This window comes from Taeniopygia guttata, chromosome 1, assembly GCF_048771995.1.
Source record: "Taeniopygia guttata chromosome 1, bTaeGut7.mat, whole genome shotgun sequence".
Taxonomy (NCBI): domain Eukaryota; kingdom Metazoa; phylum Chordata; class Aves; order Passeriformes; family Estrildidae; genus Taeniopygia; species Taeniopygia guttata.
The window spans coordinates 31,597-49,214 of record NC_133024.1 but is presented as its reverse complement, the minus strand read 5'-3'; the positions used below and the strand labels follow the sequence as shown (position 1 = coordinate 49,214).

At 52.9% G+C, this 17,618-nt stretch overlaps 2 long non-coding RNA genes across 3 annotated transcripts; both read left to right on the top strand.

The window, feature by feature from the left end:
• Positions 1-651: 651 nt before the first annotated feature.
• Positions 652-5,383, top strand: LOC140684329 (uncharacterized). Its single transcript, XR_012056483.1, has 3 exons — positions 652-1,593; positions 1,706-1,975; positions 2,436-5,383. It is a non-coding gene; the product is annotated as an uncharacterized lncRNA (long non-coding RNA).
• Positions 5,384-5,389: 6 nt separating this feature from the next.
• LOC140684318 (uncharacterized) lies at positions 5,390-9,043 on the top strand. 2 transcript variants are annotated; one of them, XR_012056476.1, is made up of 5 exons: positions 5,390-6,175; positions 6,288-6,366; positions 6,602-6,748; positions 8,372-8,657; positions 8,892-9,043. It is a non-coding gene; the product is annotated as an uncharacterized lncRNA (long non-coding RNA). The 2 variants fall into 2 exon arrangements; XR_012056473.1 differs by having other exon boundaries at positions 6,288-6,748.
• Positions 9,044-17,618: the final 8,575 nt, after the last annotated feature.

Here is a 17,618-nt window from a genome sequence, read left to right as displayed (position 1 = left end):
CTCATACTTGTGCCGCCCCGACAATCCCAGAGGAGCCCTACAACCTGACATCAGGAACCTGGACTGGTGAGTTTTCTTTCCCAGGGAAAACAGCCGATGTTTCTGCTCAGGGTCCTGTGGCCCTGAGCAGGCAGCTGATTGCAAAAAATCCAAACATCGAAGGATGGGCCCCATACAGAAGCTGCCTCCACCTCATACTTGTGCTGCCCTGACAGTCCCAGAGGAGCCCTACAAACTGACATCTGGAACCTGGACTGGTGAGTTTTCTTTCCCAGGGAAAACAGCCGATGTTTCAGCTCTGGGTCATGAGGCTCTGAGCCGGCAGATGACTGCAAAAACTCTGAACATCGAAGGATAATTCCCATACAGGAGCTGCCTCCACCTCATACTTGTGCTGCCCTGACAGTCCCAGACGAGCCCTACAAACTGACATCAGGAACCTGGACTGGTGAGTTTTCTTTCCCAGGGAAAACAGCCGATGTTTCTGCTCAGGGTCCTGTGGCCCTGAGCAGGCAGCTGATTGCAAAAAATCCAAACATCGAAGGATGGGCCGCATACAGAAGCTGCCTCCACCTCATACTTGTGCTGCCCTGACAGTCCCAGAGGAGCCCTAGAATCTGACATCAGAAACCTGGACTGGTGAGTTTTCTTTCCCAGGGAAAACAGCCGATGTTTGTGCTCAGGGCCCTGTGGCTCAGAGCCGGCTGCTGATTGCAAAAAATCCGAATATCGAGGGCTGGGCCCAATACAGAAGCTGCCTCCACCTCATATTTGTGCTGCCCTGACAGTCCCATGGGAGCCCTACAAACTGACATCAGGAACCTGGACTGGTGAGTTTTCATTCCCAGGAAAACAACCAATGTTTTTGCCCAGGGCCCTGTGCCCCTTAGCGGGGAGCTGCCTGCAAAAATTCTGAATATCGAACGATGGGCCCCATAGAGAATCTGCCACCACCTTATACTTGTGCTGCCCTGACAGTCCCAGAGGAGCCCTACAAACTGACATCAGGAACCTGGACTGGTGAGTTTTCTTTCCCAGGGAAAACAGGTGATGTTTGTGCTCAGGGCCCTGTGGCTCTGAGCCGGCAGCTGGTTGCAAAAAATCCGAATATCGAAGGATGGACCTCATAGAGAATCTGCCACCACCGTATACTTGTGCTGCTCTGACAGTCCCAGAGGAGCACTACAAAATGACATCAGGAACCTGGACTGGTGAGTGTTCTGTCCCAGGGAAAACAGCCGATGATTCTGGTCTTGGTCCTGTGGCACTGAGCAGGCAGCTGATTGCAAAAAATCCAAACATCGAAGGATGGGCCCCATACAGAAGCTGCCTCCACCTCATACTTGTGCTGCCCTGACAGTCCCATGGGAGCCCTACAAACTGACATGAGGAACCTGGACTGGTGAGTTTTCTTTCCCAGGGAAAACAGCCGATGTTTCTGCTCAGGGTCCTGTGGCCCTGAGGAGGCAGGTGATTGCAAAAAATCGGAACTTCGAAGGATGGGCCCCATACAAAAGCTGCCCCCACCTCATACTTGTGCTGCCCTGACAGTCCCAGAGGAGCCCTACAAGCTGACATGAGGAACCTGGACTGGTGAGTTTCCTTTCCCAGGGAAAACAGGTGATGTTTGTGCTCAGGGCCCTGTGGCTCTGAGCCGGCAACTGACTGCAAAAAATCCGAACATCGAAGGATAATTCCCATACAGGAGCTGCCTCCACTTCATACTTGTGCTGCCCTGACAGTCCCAGAGGAGCCCTACAAACTGACATCAGGAACCTGGACTGGTGAGTTTTCTTTCCCAGGGAAAACAGCCGATGTTTGTGCTCAGGGCCCTGTGGCTCTGAGCCGGCTGCTGATTGCAGGAAATCCAAACATCGAAGGATAAGTTCCAGACCGGAGCTGCCTCCACCTCATACTTGTGCTGCCCTGACAGTCCCAGAGAAGCCCTACAAACTGACATCAGGAACCTGGACTGGTGAGTTTTCTTTCCCAGGGAAAACAGCCGATGTTTCTGATCACGGTCCTGTGGCCCTGAGCAGGCAGCTGATTGCAAAAAATCCAAACATCGAAGGATGGGCCCCAGACAGAAGCTGCCTCCACCTCATACTTGTGCTGCCCTGACAATCCCAGAGGAGCCCTACAAGCTGACATGAGGAACCTGGACTGGTGAGTTTCCTTTCCCAGGGAAAACAGGTGATGTTTGTGCTCAGGGCCCTGTGGCTCTGAGCCGGCAACTGACTGCAAAAAATCCGAACATCGAAGGATAATTCCCATACACGAGCTGCCTCCACTTCATACTTGTGCTGCCCTGACAGTCCCAGAGGAGCCCTACAAACTGACATCAGGAACCTGGACTGGTGAGTTTTCTTTCCCAGGGAAAACAGCCGATGTTTGTGCTCAGGGCCCTGTGGCTCTGAGCCGGCTGCTGATTGCAGGAAATCCAAACATCGAAGGATAAGTTCCAGACCGGAGCTGCCTCCACCTCATACTTGTGCTGCCCTGACAGTCCCAGAGAAGCCCTACAAACTGACATCAGGAACCTGGACTGGTGAGTTTTCTTTCCCAGGGAAAACAGCCGATGTTTCTGATCACGGTCCTGTGGCCCTGAGCAGGCAGCTGATTGCAAAAAATCCAAACATCGAAGGATGGGCCCCATACAGAAGCTGCCTCCACCTCATACTTGTGCTGCCCCGACAGTCCCAGAGGAGCCCTATAAACTGACATCTGGAACCTGGACTGGTGAGTTTTCTTTCCCAGGGAAAACAGCAGATGTTTCAGCTCTGGGTCATGAGGCTCTGAGCCGGCACCTGACTGCAAAAAATCCGAACATCGAAGGATAAGTCCCATACAGAAGCTGCCTCCACCTCATACTTGTTCTGCCCTGACAGTCCCAGTGGAGCCCTACAAGCTGACATGAGGAACCTGGACTGGTGAGTTTTCTTTCCCAGGGAAAACAGCCGATGTTTCTGCTCAGGATCCTGTGGCCCTGAGGTGGCAGCTGATTGCAAAAAATCCAAACATCGAAGGATGGGCCCTATGGAGAAGGTGCCTCCACCTCATACTTGTGCTGCCCTGAGAGTCCCAGAGGAGCCCTACAAACTAACATCAGGAACCTGGACTGGTGAGTTTTCTTTCCCAGGGAAAACAGCTGATGTTTGTGCTCAGGGCCCTGTGGCTCTGAGCCGGCAGCTGACTGCAAAAAATCCGAACATCGAAGGATAAGTCCCAGACAGGAGCTGTCCCCATCTCATATTTGTGCTACCCTGACAGTCCCAGAGGAGCCCTACAAACTGACATCAGGAACCTGGACTGGTGAGTTTTCTTTCCCAGGGAAAACAGGTGATGTTTGTGCTCAGGGCCCTGTGGCTCTGAGTCGGCAGCTGACTGCAAAAAATCCAAACATCGAAGGATGGGCCCCATACAGAAGCTGCCTCCATCTCATATTTGTGCTGCCCTGACAGTCCCAGAGGAGCCCTACAAACTGACATGAGGAACCTGGACTGGTGAGTTTTCTTTCCCAGGGAACACAGCTGATGTTTCTGCTCAGGATGCTGTGGCCCTGAGGAGGCAGCTGATTGCAAAAAATCCAAACATCGAAGGATGGGCCCTATACAGAAGCTGCCTCCACCTCATACTTCTGCTGCCCTGACAGTCCCAGAGGAACCCTACAAATTGACATCAGGAACCTGGACTGGTGAGTTTTCTTTCCCAGGGAAAACAGCCGATGTTTCAGCTCTGGGTCCTGAGGCTCTGAGCCGGCAGCTGACTGCAAAAACTCCGAACATCGAAGGATAATTCCCATACAGGAGCTGCCTCCACCTCATACTTGTGCTGCCCTGACAGTCCCAGATGAGCCCTACAAACTGACATCAGGAACCTGGACTGGTGAGTTTTCTTTCCCAGGGAAAACAGCCGATGTTTCTGCTCAGGGTCCTGTGGCCCTGAGCAGGCAGCTGATTGCAAAAAATCCGAACATCGAAGGATGGGCCACATACAGAAGCTGCCTCCACCTCATACTTGTGCTGCCCTGACAGTCCCAGAGGAGCCCTACAAACTGACATCAGGAACCTGGACTGGTGAGTTTTCTTTCCCAGGGAAAACAGCCGATGTTTCTGCTCAGGGTCCTGTGGCCCTGAGCAGGCAGCTGATTGCAAAAAATCCAAACATCGAAGGATGGGCCCAATACAGAAGCTGCCTCCACCTCATACTTGTGCTGCCCTGACAGTCCCAGACGAGCCCTACAAACTGACATCAGGAACCTGGACTGGTGAGTTTTCTTTCCCAGGGAAAACAGCCGATGTTTGTGCTCAGGGTCCTGTGGCCCTGAGCAGGCAGCTGATTGCAAAAAATCCAAACATCGAAGGATGGGCCCCATACAGAAGCTGCCTCCACCTCATACTTGTGCTGCCCCGACAGTCCCAGAGGAGCCCTACAAACTGACATCAGGAACCAGGACTGGTGAGTTTTCTTTCCCAGGGAAAACAGCCGATGTTTGTGCTCAGGGCCCTGTGGCTCAGAGCCGGCTGCTGATTGCAAAAAATCCGAACATCGAGGGCTGGGCCCAATACAGAAGCTGCCTCCACCTCATATTTGTGCTGCCCTGACAGTCCCATGGGAGCCCTACAAACTGACATCAGGAACCTGGACTGGTGAGTTTTCATTCCCAGGAAAACAACTAATGTTTTTGCACAGGGCCCTGTGCCCCTTAGCGGGGAGCTGCCTGCAAAAATTCTGAATATCGAAGGATGGGCCCCATAGAGAATCTGCCACCACCTTATACTTGTGCTGCCCTGACAGTCCCAGAGGAGCCCTACAAACTGACATCAGGAACCTGGACTGGTGAGTGTTCTCTCCCAGGGAAAACAGCCGATGTTTCTGGACTCGGTCCTGTGGCCATGAGCAGGCAGCTGATTGCAAAAAATCAAAACATCGAAGGATGAGCCCCATACAGAAGCTTCCTCCACCTCATACTTGTGCTGCCCTGACAGTCCCAGAGGAGCCCTACAAACTGACATCAGGAACCTGGACTGGTGAGTTTTCTTTCCCAGGGAAAACAGCCGATGTTTCTGCTCAGGGCCCTGTTGCCCTGAGCAGGCAGCTGATTGCAAAAAATCCGAACATCGAAGGATGGGCCCCATACAGAAGCTGCCTCCACTTCATACTTGTGCTGCCCTGACAGTCCTAGAGGAGCCCTAGAAACTGACATCAGGAACCTGGACTGGTGAGTTTTCTTTCCCAGGGAAAAAAGCCGATGTTTCTGCTCAGGGTCCTGTGGCCCAGAGCAGGTAGCTGATTGCAAAAAATCGGAACTTCGAAGGATGGGCCCCAGACAGAAGCTGCCTCCACCTCATACTTGTGCTGCCCTGACAGTCCCAGAGGAGCCCTACAAACTGACATCAGGAACCTGGACTGGTGAGTTTTCTTTCCCAGGGAAAACAGCCGATGTTTGTGCTCAGGGCCCTGTGGCTCAGAGCTGGCTGCTGATTGCAAAAAATCCGAATATCGAGGGCTGGGCCCAATACAGAAGCTGCCTCCACCTCATATTTGTGCTGCCCTGACAGTCCCATGGGAGGCCTACAAACTGACATCAGGAACCTGGACTGGTGAGTTTTCATTCCCAGGAAAACAACCAATGTTTTTCCCCAGGGCCCTGTGCTCCTTAGTGGGGAGCTGCCTGCAAAAATTCTGAATATCGAACGATGGGCCCCATAGAGAATCTGCCACCACCTTATACTTGTGCTGCCCTGACAGTCCCAGAGGAGCCCTACAAACTGACATCAGGAACCTGGACGGGTGAGTTTCCTTTCCCAGGGAAAACAGGTGATGTTTGTGCTCAGGGCCCTGTGGCTCTGAGCCGGCAGCTGGTTGCAAAAAATCCGAATATCGAAGGATGGACCTCATAGAGAATCTGCCACCACCTTATACTTGTGCTTCTCTGACAGTCCCAGAGGAGCACTACAAACTGACATCAGGAACCTGGACTGGTGAGTGTTCTCTCCCAGGGAAAACAGCCGATGTTTCTGGTCTTGGTCCTGTGGCCCTGAGCAGGCAGCTGATTGCAAAAAATCCAAACATCGAAGGATGGGCCCAATACAGAAGCTGCCCCCACCTCATACTTGTGCTGCCCTGACAGTCCCCGACGAGCCCTACACACTGACATCAGGAACCTGGACTTGTGAGTTTTCGTTCCCAGGGAAAACAGGTGATGTTTGTGCTCAGGGCCCTGTGTCTCTGAGCCGGCAGCTGACTGCAAAAACTCCGAACATCGAAGGATAATTCCCATACAGGAGCTGCCTCCCTCTCATACTTGTGCTGCCCTGACAGTCCCAGAGGAGCCCTACAAACTGACATCAGGAACCTGGACTGGTGAGTTTTCTTTCCCAGGGAAAACAGGCGATGTTTCTGCTCAGGATTCTGTGACCCTGAGGAGGCAGCTGATTGTAAAAAATCCAAACATCGAAGGATGGGCCCTATAGAGAAGGTGCCTCCACCTCATACTTGTGCTGCCCTGACAGTCCCAGAGGAGCCCTAGAAACTAACATCAGGAACCTGGACTGGTGAGTTTTCTTTCCCAGGGAAAACAGCCGATGTTTGTTCTCAGGGCCCTGTGGCTCTGACCCTGCAGCTGACTGGAAAAAATCCGAACATCGAAGGATAAGTCCCAGACAGGAGCTGTCCCCATCTCTTCTTTGTGCTGCCCTGACAGTCCCATGGGAGCCCTACAAACTGACATCAGGAACCTGGACTGGTGAGTTTTCTTTCCCAGGGAAAACAGCAGATGTTTCAGCTCTGGGTCATGAGGCTCTGAGCCGGCACCTGACTGCAAAAAATCCGAACATCGAAGGATAAGTCCCAGACAGGAGCTGCCCCGACCTCATACTTGTGCTGCCCTGACAGTCCCCGACGAGCCCTACAAACTGACATCAGGAACCTGGACTGGTGAGTTTTCTTTCCCCGGGAAAACAGCAGATGTTTCAGCTCTGGGTCATGAGGCTCTGAGCCGGCACCTGACTGCAAAAAATCCGAACATCGAAGGATAAGTCCCAGACAGGAGCTGCCCCGACCTCATACTTGTGCTGCCCTGACAGTCCCCGACGAGCCCTACAAACTGACATCAGGAACCTGGACTGGTGAGTTTTCTTTCCCCGGGAAAACAGCCGATGTTTCTGCTCAGGGTCCTGTTGCCCTGAGCAGGCAGCTGATTGCAAGAAATCCGAACTTCGAAGGATGGGCCCCATACAGAAGCTGCCTCCACCTCATACTTGTGCTGCCCTGACAGTCCCAGAGGAGCCCTACAAACTGACATCAGGAACCTGGACTGGTGAGTTTTCTTTCCCAGGGAAAACAGCCGATGTTTCTGCTCAGGGTCCTGTGCCTCTGAGCCGGCTGCTGATTGCAAGAAATCCAAACATCGATGGATAAGTCCCAGACCGGAGCTTCCCCACCTCATACTTGTGCTGCCCTGACAGTCCCAGAGGAGCCCTACAAACTGACATCAGGAACCTGGACTGGTGAGTTTTCTTTCCCAGGGAAAACAGCCGATGTTTCCGCTCACAGTCCTGTGGCCCTGAGCAGGCAGCTGATTGCAAAAAATCCGAACCTCGAAGGATAAGTCCCAGACTGGAGCTGCCCCAACCTCATACTTGTGCTGCCCTGACAGTCCCAGAGGAGCCCTACAAACTAACATCGGGAGCCTGGACTGGTGGGTTTTCCTTCCCAGGGAAAACAGCCGATGTTTCTCCACAGGGTCCTGTGTCCCTGAGCAGGCAGGTGATTGCAAAAAATCCGAACATCGAAGGATGGGCCCCATAGAGAATCTGCCTCCACGTCATACTTGTGCTGCCCTGACAGTCCCAGAGGAGCCCTACAAGCTGACATGAGGAACCTGGACTGGTGAGTTTTCTTTCCCAGGGAAAACAGCCGATGTTTGTGCTCAGGGCCCTGTGGCCCTGAGCAGGCAGCTGATTGCAAAAAATCCGAACATCGAAGGATGGGCCCCATACAGAAGCTGCCTGCACTTCATACTTGTGCTGCCCTGACAGTCCCAGAGGAGCCCTAGAAACTGACATCAGGAACCTGGACTGGTGAGTTTTCTTTCCCAGGGAAAACAGCCGATGTTTCTGCTCAGGGTCCTGTGGCCCAGAGCAGGTCGCTGATTGCAAAAAATCGGAACTCTGAAGGATGGGCCCCATACAGAAGCTGTCCCCACCTCATACTTGTGCTGCCCTGACAGTCCCAGAGGAGCCCTACAAACTGACATCAGGAACCTGGACTGGTGAGTTTTCTTTCCCAGGGAAAACAGGTGATGTTTGTGCTCAGGGCCCTGTGGCTCTGAGCCGGCAGCTGACTGCAAAAAATCCGAACATCAAAGGATAAGTTCCAGACCGGAGCTGCCCCCACCTCATACTTGTGCTGCCCTGACAGTCCCATGGGAGCCCTACAAGCTGACATCAGGAACCTGGACTGGTGAGTTTTCTTTCCCAGGGAACACAACTGATATTTCTGCTCAGGATGCTGTGGCCCTGAGGAGGCAGCTGATTGCAAAAAATCCGAACATCCAGGGATGGGCCCTATACAGAAGCTGCCTGCACCTCATACTTCTGCTGCCCTGACAGTCCCAGAGGAGCCCTACAAATTGACATCAGGAACCTGGACTGGTGAGTTTTCTTTCCCAGGGAAAACAGGTGATGTTTGTGCTCAGGGCCCTGTGGCTCTGAGCCGGCAGCTGACTGCAAAAAATCCGAACAACGAAGGATAAGTCCCAGACCGGAGCTGCCCCCACCTCATACTTGTGCTGCCCTGACAGTCCCATGGGAGCCCTAGAAACTGACATAAGGAACCTGGACTGGTGAGTTTTCTTTCCCAGGAAAACAACCAATGTTTTTGCCCAGGGCCCTGTGCCCCTTTAGCGGGGAGCTGCGTGCAAAAATTCCGAATATCAAACGATGGACCCCATAGAGAATCTGCCACCACCTTATTCTTGTGCTGCCCTGACAGTCCCAGAGAAGCCCTACAAACTGACATCAGGAACCTGGACTGGTGAGTTTTCTTTCCCAGGGAAAACAGCCGATGTTTCAGCTCAGGGTCATGAGGCTCTGAGCCGGCAGATGACTGCAAAAACTCCGAACATCGAAGGATAATTCCCATACAGGAGCTGCCTCCACCTCATACTTGTGCTGCCCTGACAGTCCCAGACGAGCCCTGCAAACTGACATCAGGAACCTGGAGTGGTGAGTTTTCTTTCCCAGGGAAAACAGCCGATGTTTCTGCTCAGGGTCCTGTGGCCCTGAGCAGGCAGCTGATTGCAAAAAATCCAAACATCGAAGGATGGGCCCCATACAGAAGCTGCCGCCACCTCATACTTGTGCTGCCCTGACAGACCCAGAGGAGCCCTACAAACTGACATCTGGAACCTGGACTGGTGAGTTTTCTTTCCTAGGGAAAACAGCCGATGTTTCAGCTCTGGGTCATGAGGCTCTGAGCCGGCAGATGACTGCAAAAACTCCGAACATTGAAGGATAATTCCCATACAGGAGCTGCCTCCACCTCATACTTGTGCTGCCCTGACAGTCCCAGAGGAGCCCTACAAACTGACATCAGGAACCTGGACTGGTGAGTTTTCTTTCCCAGGGAAAACAGCCGATGTTTCTGCTCAGGGTCCTGTGGCCCTGAGCAGGCAGCTGATTGCAAAAAATCCAAACATCGAAGGATGGGCCCCATACAGAAGCTGCCTCCACCTCATACTTGTGCTGCCCCGACAGTCCCAGAGGAGCCCTACAAACTGACATCAGGAACCTGGACTGGTGAGATTTCATTCCCAGGAAAACAACCAATGTTTTTGCCCAGGGCCCTGTGCCCCTTAGCGGGGAGCTGCCTGCAAAAATTCCGAATATCAAAGGATGGGTCCCATAGAGAATCTGCATCCACCTTATACTTGTGCTGCCCTGACAGTCCCAGAGAAGCCCTACAAACTGACATCAGGAACCTGGACTGGTGAGTTTTCTTTCCCAGGGAAAACAGCCGATGTTTCTGCTCAGGGTCCTGTGGCCCTGAGCAGGCAGCTGATTGCAAAAAATCCAAACATCGAAGGATGGGCCCCATACAGAAGCTGCCTCCACCTCATACTTGTGCTGCCCCGACAGTCCCAGAGGAGCCCTACAAACTGACATCAGGAACCTGGACTGGTGAGATTTCATTCCCAGGAAAACAACCAATGTTTTTGCTCAGGGCCCTGTGCCCCTTAGCGGGGAGCTGCCTGCAAAAATTCCGAATATCAAAGGATGGGTCCCATAGAGAATCTGCATCCACCTTATACTTGTGCTGCCCTGACAGTCCCAGAGAAGCCCTACAAACTGACATCAGGAACCTGGACTGGTGAGTTTTCTTTCCCAGGGAAAACAGCCGATGTTTCTGCTCAGGGCCCTGTGGCTCTGAGCCGGCTGCTGATTGCAAGAAATCCAAACATCGAAGGATTAGTTCCAGACCGGAGCTGCCTCCACCTCATACTTGTGCTGCCCTGACAGTCCCAGAGAAGCCCTACAAACTGACATCAGGAACCTTGTTTGGTAAGTTTTCTTCCCCAGGGAAAACAGCCGATGTTACTGATCAGGGTCCTGTGGCCCTGAGCAGGCAGCTGATTGCAAAAAATCCAAACATCGAAGGATGGGCCCCATACAGAAGCTGCCTCCACCTCATACTTGTGCTGCCCCGACAGTCCCAGAGGAGCCCTATAAACTGACATCTGGAACCTGGACTGGTGAGTTTTCTTTCCCAGGGAAAACAGCCGATGTTTGTGCTCAGGGCCCTGTGGCTCAGAGTCGGCAGCTGACTGCAAAAACTCCGAACATCGAAGGATAATTCCCTTACAGGAGCTGCCTCCACCTCATACTTGTGCTGCCCTGACAGTCCCAGAGGAGCCCTACAAGCTGACATGTGGAACCTGGACTGGTGAGTTTTCTTTCCCAGGAAAACAACCAATGTTTTTGCCCAGGGTCCTGTGCCCGTTAGCGGGGAGCTGCCTGCAAAAATTCCGAATATCGAAGGATGGGCCCCATAGAGAATCTGCCACCACCTTATACATGTGCTGCCCTGACAGTCCCAGATAAGCCCTACAAACTGACATCAGGAACCTGGACTGGTGAGTTTTCTTTCCCAGGGAAAAGAGCCGATGTTTCTGCTCAGGGTCCTGTGGCCCTGAGCAGGCAGCTGATTGCAAAAAATCCAAACATCAAAGGATGGGCCCCATACAGAAGCTGCCTCCACCTCATACTTGTGCTGCCCTGACAGTCCCAGAGGAGCCCTACAAGCTGACATGAGGGACCTGGACTGGTGAGTTTTCTATCCCAGGGAAAACAGCCGATGTTTCTGCTCAGGATCCTGTGGCCCTGAGCAGGCAGCTGATTGTAAAAAATCCAAACATCGAAGGATGGGCCCTATAGAGAAGGTGCCTCCACCTCATACTTGTGCTGCCCTGACAGTCCCAGAGGAGCCCTACAAACTAACATCAGGAACCTGGACTGGTGACTTTTCTTTCCCAGGGAAAACAGCCGATGTTTCTGCTCAGGGTCCTGTGGCCTTGAGCAGGCAGGCGATTGCAAAAAATCCGAACATCGAAGGATGGGCCCCATACAGAAGCTGCCCCCACCTCATACTTGTGCTGCCCCGACAGTCCCAGAGGAGCCCTACAAACTGACATCAGGAACCTGGACTGGTGAGTTTTCTTTCCCAGGGAAAACAGTCGATGTTTCTGCTCAGGGTCCTGTGGCCCTGAGCAGGCAGCTGATTGCAAAAAATCCGAACATCGAAGGATGGGCCCCATACGGAAGTTGCCTCCACCTCATACTTGTGCTGCCCTGACAGTCCCAGAGGAGCCCTACAAACTGACATCTGGAACCTGGACTGGTGAGTTTTCTTTCCCAGGGAAAACAGCCGATGTTTCAGCTCTGGGTCATGAGGCTCTGAGCCGGCAGCTGACTGCAAAAAATCCAAACATCAAAGGATAAGTCCCGGACAGTAGCTGCCCCGACCTCATACTTGTGCTGCCCTGACAGTCCCAGACGAGCCCTACAAACTGACATCAGGAACCTGGAGAGGTGAGTTTTCTTTCCCAGGGAAAACAGCCGATGTTTCTGCTCAGGGTCCTGTGGCCCTGAGCAGGCAGGTGATTGCAAAAAATCCGAACATCGAAGGATGGGCCCCATACAGAAGCTGCCTCCACCTCATACTTGTGCTGCCCTGACAGTCCCAGAGGAGCCCTACAAACTGACATCAGGAACCTGGACTGGTGAGTTTTCTTTCCCAGGAAAACAACCAATGTTTTTGCCCAGGGCCCTGTGCCCCTTAGCGGGGAGCTGCCTGCAAAAATTCCGAATATCGAAGGATGGGCCCCATAGAGAATCTGCCACCACCTTATACTTGTGCTGCCCTGACAGTCCCAGAGGAGCCCTACAAGCTGACATGAGGGACCTGGACTGGTGAATTTTCTTTCCCAGGGAAAACAGCCGATGTTTCTGCTCAGGATCCTGTGGCCCTTTAGGAGGCAGCTGATTGTAAAAAATCCAAACATCGAAGGACGGGCCCTATAGAGAAGGTGCCTCCACCTCATACTTGTGCCCTGACAGTCCCAGAGGAGCCGTACAAACTGACATCTGGAACCTGGACTGGTGAGTTTTCTTTCCCAGGGAAAACAGCCGATGTTTGTGCTCAGGGCCCTGTGGCTCTGAGCCGGCAGCTGACTGGAAAAAATCCGAACATCGAAGGATAAGTCCCAGACAGGAGCTGCCTCCACCTCATACTTGTGCTGCCCTGACAGTCCCAGAGAAGCCCTACAAACTGACATCAGGAACCTTGTCTGGTAAATTTTCTTCCCCAGGGAAAACAGCCGATGTTACTGATCAGGGTCCTGTGGCCCTGAGCAGGCAGCTGATTGCAAAAAATCCAAACATCGAAGGATGGGCCCCATACAGAAGCTGCCTCCACCTCATACTTGTGCTGCCCCGACAGTCCCAGAGGAGCCCTATAAACTGACATCTGGAACCTGGACTGGTGAGTTTTCTTTCCCAGGGAAAACAGCCGATGTTTGTGCTCAGGGCCCTGTGGCTCTGAGTCGGCAGCTGACTTCAAAAACTCCGAACATCGAAGGATAATTCCCTTACAGGAGCTGCCTCCACCTCATACTTGTGCTGCCCTGACAGTCCCAGAGGAGCCCTACAAGCTGACATGTGGAACCTGGACTGGTGAGTTTTCTTTCCCAGGAAAACAACCAATGTTTTTGCCCAGGGTCCTGTGCCCGTTAGCGGGGAGCTGCCTGCAAAAATTCCGAATATCGAAGGATGGGCCCCATAGAGAATCTGCCACCACCTTATACTTGTGCTGCCCTGACAGTCCCAGAGGAGCCCTACAAGCTGACATGAGGGACCTGGACTGGTGAATTTTCTTTCCCAGGGAAAACAGCCGATGTTTCTGCTCAGGGTCCTGTGGCCCTGAGCAGGCAGCTGATTGCAAAAAATCCAAACATCGAAGGATGGGCCCCATACAGAAGCTGCCTCCACCTCATACTTGTGCTGCCCCGACAGTCCCAGAGGAGCCCTACAAACTGACATCAGGAACCTGGACTGGTGAGATTTCATTCCCAGGAAAACAACCAATGTTTTTGCCCAGGGCCCTGTGCCCCTTAGCGGGGAGCTGCCTGCAAAAATTCCGAATATCAAAGGATGGGTCCCATAGAGAATCTGCATCCACCTTATACTTGTGCTGCCCTGACAGTCCCAGAGAAGCCCTACAAACTGACATCAGGAACCTGGACTGGTGAGTTTTCTTTCCCAGGGAAAACAGCCGATGTTTCTGCTCAGGGCCCTGTGGCTCTGAGCCGGCTGCTGATTGCAAGAAATCCAAACATCGAAGGATTAGTTCCAGACCGGAGCTGCCTCCACCTCATACTTGTGCTGCCCTGACAGTCCCAGAGAAGCCCTACAAACTGACATCAGGAACCTTGTTTGGTAAGTTTTCTTCCCCAGGGAAAACAGCCGATGTTACTGATCAGGGTCCTGTGGCCCTGAGCAGGCAGCTGATTGCAAAAAATCCAAACATCGAAGGATGGGCCCCATACAGAAGCTGCCTCCACCTCATACTTGTGCTGCCCCGACAGTCCCAGAGGAGCCCTATAAACTGACATCTGGAACCTGGACTGGTGAGTTTTCTTTCCCAGGGAAAACAGCCGATGTTTGTGCTCAGGGCCCTGTGGCTCAGAGTCGGCAGCTGACTGCAAAAACTCCGAACATCGAAGGATAATTCCCTTACAGGAGCTGCCTCCACCTCATACTTGTGCTGCCCTGACAGTCCCAGAGGAGCCCTACAAGCTGACATGTGGAACCTGGACTGGTGAGTTTTCTTTCCCAGGAAAACAACCAATGTTTTTGCCCAGGGTCCTGTGCCCGTTAGCGGGGAGCTGCCTGCAAAAATTCCGAATATCGAAGGATGGGCCCCATAGAGAATCTGCCACCACCTTATACATGTGCTGCCCTGACAGTCCCAGATAAGCCCTACAAACTGACATCAGGAACCTGGACTGGTGAGTTTTCTTTCCCAGGGAAAAGAGCCGATGTTTCTGCTCAGGGTCCTGTGGCCCTGAGCAGGCAGCTGATTGCAAAAAATCCAAACATCAAAGGATGGGCCCCATACAGAAGCTGCCTCCACCTCATACTTGTGCTGCCCTGACAGTCCCAGAGGAGCCCTACAAGCTGACATGAGGGACCTGGACTGGTGAGTTTTCTATCCCAGGGAAAACAGCCGATGTTTCTGCTCAGGATCCTGTGGCCCTGAGCAGGCAGCTGATTGTAAAAAATCCAAACATCGAAGGATGGGCCCTATAGAGAAGGTGCCTCCACCTCATACTTGTGCTGCCCTGACAGTCCCAGAGGAGCCCTACAAACTAACATCAGGAACCTGGACTGGTGACTTTTCTTTCCCAGGGAAAACAGCCGATGTTTCTGCTCAGGGTCCTGTGGCCTTGAGCAGGCAGGCGATTGCAAAAAATCCGAACATCGAAGGATGGGCCCCATACAGAAGCTGCCCCCGCCTCATACTTGTGCTGCCCCGACAGTCCCAGAGGAGCCCTACAAACTGACATCAGGAACCTGGACTGGTGAGTTTTCTTTCCCAGGGAAAACAGTCGATGTTTCTGCTCAGGGTCCTGTGGCCCTGAGCAGGCAGCTGATTGCAAAAAATCCGAACATCGAAGGATGGGCCCCATACGGAAGTTGCCTCCACCTCATACTTGTGCTGCCCTGACAGTCCCAGAGGAGCCCTACAAACTGACATCTGGAACCTGGACTGGTGAGTTTTCTTTCCCAGGGAAAACAGCCGATGTTTCTGCTCTGGGTCATGAGGCTCTGAGCCGGCAGCTGACTGCAAAAAATCCAAACATCAAAGGATAAGTCCCGGACAGTAGCTGCCCCGACCTCATACTTGTGCTGCCCTGACAGTCCCAGACGAGCCCTACAAACTGACATCAGGAACCTGGAGAGGTGAGTTTTCTTTCCCAGGGAAAACAGCCGATGTTTCTGCTCAGGGTCCTGTGGCCCTGAGCAGGCAGGTGATTGCAAAAAATCCGAACATCGAAGGATGGGCCCCATACAGAAGCTGCCTCCACCTCATACTTGTGCTGCCCTGACAGTCCCAGAGGAGCCCTACAAACTGACATCAGGAACCTGGACTGGTGAGTTTTCTTTCCCAGGAAAACAACCAATGTTTTTGCCCAGGGCCCTGTGCCCCTTAGCGGGGAGCTGCCTGCAAAAATTCCGAATATCGAAGGATGGGCCCCATAGAGAATCTGCCACCACCTTATACTTGTGCTGCCCTGACAGTCCCAGAGGAGCCCTACAAGCTGACATGAGGGACCTGGACTGGTGAATTTTCTTTCCCAGGGAAAACAGCCGATGTTTCTGCTCAGGATCCTGTGGCCCTTTAGGAGGCAGCTGATTGTAAAAAATCCAAACATCGAAGGACGGGCCCTATAGAGAAGGTGCCTCCACCTCATACTTGTGCCCTGACAGTCCCAGAGGAGCCGTACAAACTGACATCTGGAACCTGGACTGGTGAGTTTTCTTTCCCAGGGAAAACAGCCGATGTTTGTGCTCAGGGCCCTGTGGCTCTGAGCCGGCAGCTGACTGGAAAAAATCCGAACATCGAAGGATAAGTCCCAGACAGGAGCTGCCTCCACCTCATACTTGTGCTGCCCTGACAGTCCCAGAGAAGCCCTACAAACTGACATCAGGAACCTTGTCTGGTAAATTTTCTTCCCCAGGGAAAACAGCCGATGTTACTGATCAGGGTCCTGTGGCCCTGAGCAGGCAGCTGATTGCAAAAAATCCAAACATCGAAGGATGGGCCCCATACAGAAGCTGCCTCCACCTCATACTTGTGCTGCCCCGACAGTCCCAGAGGAGCCCTATAAACTGACATCTGGAACCTGGACTGGTGAGTTTTCTTTCCCAGGGAAAACAGCCGATGTTTGTGCTCAGGGCCCTGTGGCTCTGAGTCGGCAGCTGACTTCAAAAACTCCGAACATCGAAGGATAATTCCCTTACAGGAGCTGCCTCCACCTCATACTTGTGCTGCCCTGACAGTCCCAGAGGAGCCCTACAAGCTGACATGTGGAACCTGGACTGGTGAGTTTTCTTTCCCAGGAAAACAACCAATGTTTTTGCCCAGGGTCCTGTGCCCGTTAGCGGGGAGCTGCCTGCAAAAATTCCGAATATCGAAGGATGGGCCCCATAGAGAATCTGCCACCACCTTATACTTGTGCTGCCCTGACAGTCCCAGATAAGCCCTACAAACTGACATCAGGAACCTGGACTGGTGAGTTTTCTTTCCCAGGGAAAAGAGCCGATGTTTCTGCTCAGGGTCCTGTGGCCCTGAGCAGGCAGCTGATTGTAAAAAATCCAAACATCGAAGGATGGGCCCTATAGAGAAGGTGCCTCCACCTCATACTTGTGCTGCCCTGACAGTCCCAGAGGAGCCCTACAAACTGACATCAGGAACCTGGACTGGTGAGTTTTCTTTCCCAGGGAAAACAGCCGATGTTTCTGCTCAGGGTCCTGTGGCCTTGAGCAGGCAGGCGATTGCAAAAAATCCGAACATCGAAGGATGGGCCCCATACAGAAGCTGCCTCCACCTCATACTTGTGCTGCCCTGACAGTCCCAGAGGAGCCCTACAAACTGACATCAGGAACCTGGACTGGTGAGTTTTCTTTCCCAGGGAAAACAGTCGATGTTTCTGCTCAGGGTCCTGTGGCCCTGAGCAGGCAGCTGATTGCAAAAAATCCGAACATCGAAGGATGGGCCCCATACGGAAGTTGCCTCCACCTCATACTTGTGCTGCCCTGACAGTCCCAGAGGAGCCCTACAAACTGACATCTGGAACCTGGACTGGTGAGTTTTCTTTCCCAGGGAAAACAGCCGATGTTTCAGCTCTGGGTCATGAGGCTCTGAGCCGGCAGCTGACTGCAAAAAATCCAAACATCAAAGGATAAGTCCCGGACAGTAGCTGCCCCGACCTCATACTTGTGCTGCCCTGACAGTCCCAGACGAGCCCTACAAACTGACATCAGGAACCTGGA